This window comes from Sinocyclocheilus rhinocerous, unplaced genomic scaffold (genome assembly GCF_001515625.1).
Source record: "Sinocyclocheilus rhinocerous isolate Xijiao unplaced genomic scaffold, SAMN03320098_v1.1 scaffold1545, whole genome shotgun sequence".
NCBI classification, from domain to species: Eukaryota; Metazoa; Chordata; class Actinopteri; order Cypriniformes; family Cyprinidae; genus Sinocyclocheilus; species Sinocyclocheilus rhinocerous.
In genome coordinates, this window is record NW_015626380.1 from 132,145 (window position 1) to 134,530 (window position 2,386).

Here is a 2,386-nt window from a genome sequence, read left to right on the forward strand (position 1 = left end):
ACGGATTCACATATTGATCAATAATATAAAATATACAAGTGTGTGATTATAATTAATAATTGACGTGAGTAGTAGCAAAAATATTTTGGGTGAGCTGTTCGGGGTCTCTGAGACCCCAGCTATAGAACATGATAAAATGCAATAGTGAGGTGACGTGCATTCAGATTCTGGAAATGGATCCCTGCCGTAGTGATGAATCACTACAATCATACCTGCTCCACTTACCACTTCCCAGCTTCTGGAATCCCCCGATCTCCTGTAAACGGTATCCGTTCTCTCGTCCTCCTTCAGGTAACTTGGTAAAGAGATATAGACTGTTATTCACCTGCCAACTCCTACGCATGTTTCAATATCTGCATTGCTTGCCTGTTTACCACCATCATTCATATGTTCAATAAATTTACCTGTCTACTGTAGTTCACTAACATTGCTGTCTCCGAATCTGGTATCATGTTACATTCTGGAGAGCACATATGTCCTGCTTGGTGCTGTTCCCAAACCAGGCTGTAATGTTGCCTGTCAGGATGATATTGTTGGTGTAGGTGTAGAAGTATTTAGCACATTAGAGTGGTGGTTCCCAACCATGTTCCTGGAGCCCTCCAACACTGCACATTTTGCATGTCTCCTTTCTCTGACAAACTCATTTCAGGTCTTGGAGTCTCTACTAATGAGGTGATGACTTGAATCAGGGATGTTTTATTAAAAAGACATGCAAAATGTTGGGGAGGCACCAGGATGGCTGGGAACCACTGCCTTAGAGGGCAGTTTAAATTCTTGAAGTGTCTGGGGTGGTAACAATGCTGACGGGTCTTCTTCACCAGGGTGTTAATATGGCAGGACCTTGACAGATCATGCATGATGGTATCAGAAACTGTCCACTCTCTCCACTAAAGCACTGTTGATCATAAAGGGGGTGTTAGCTCTTTTGCATTGTGCTGAAGTCCATCATCAGTTCCTTGGTCTTCCTGACATTCACGAGGAGGCTGTTCTCCTGGCACAGCCTGGGCTGTTCTCTCAATGTTATCTGAGATTAGGCCCACCACAGCAGCATTGTTGGTTGAGCAATTTTGACAATAAGCAAACTGTAATGGATCTAAGGTGTCGGGATTGAATGGCGCTTCAACCCGCCAAAAGGGGAGGTGTGCACCAAACAAGCAGACCGAGACGCTGAATGATCGGTGTACCCAAAACAAAATGAGCAGAGTGCAAACATGTAGCAATGTGGAGGTAAAGTGCCTTTTATGAGCTCATCTTGAATTCGCAGGTGGTAAAAATAAGATCATATGTACATGCAACAATGAGCGTGTTTATTCCAGCAGACGGCATTAGGTGTATTAAAGCGGCACTGAGCAGACTGATTGGTGAATGGGTACTTAGATGTCATAGACGATCGGTCTACGCAGCGCCGCTTTAAGTCGAACACACCTTTTTTTGTGGGTGTTCGGTAAGTTCCGTCATGAAATATACATCATTCAACCCAACCAATCAGGTTGTGAACATATCACTACGCCTTAAGGTTCGGTATCTTTAGTTTCGCTGTCAAAAATGCCAGTGCCAGCTTATTCGGTAGCCAGGTATATGGCTACCAGGGCTGGTGTCGCCAAATATTTTTAAAAAGTTTGCCATCCTAAAGAGTATTACTTTTAACTCCAGCAATGCCGTTTTTAAATCTACCATTAAACAAATTTGCTAAATTGGTAAGGACATTAGTCAGCATCATCCCCTGATCTCAACAGCAGACATGCACCTAATAAGAAATTCGGACGTGCTGTCACCAGACAGCCACTGATCTCGTCTGGAAAGTTTGGTTTGATGTACAACTACATCTGGCAAGACGAGGCAGAGAAGGAAACGACACCTAAGAAGGGACTCGTTTATCATAAAATGTGACGACAACGGTACATAGTACATTACTCTGTCCCATAATGCGGAGACCAAGAATCATAAAGACGGCTAGCTGTGCATTAAATTATTTTAATGCACGACGTGGAGGCCAAGAACCACCTAACGTGAAGCGGAGCAGTGCATTATCCCTTACATAAATAAGTGACTGAATGAAGAATAAATTTATGGTTGCTCTCTAAGCAACACACAACTGGCTACAAAGAATCTATAGATGCTTACAGCACTCAGTTTCTCCAGCATTACACTAACCGAACTGAGAATAGTTTCTTTCTGTAACGGCGGACCCTTGGGTATGAAGGTCGAAACTTTACTGATAATTTATATACTGATATATATCGATATATATATATATATATATATATATATATATTTAAGCTATATGGTATGAGGCATTACCATTATATCAATATACAGTGATTTGATACAAGTCAAGTCACCTTTATTTATATAGTGCTTTTAACAATACAGATTGTGTCAATGC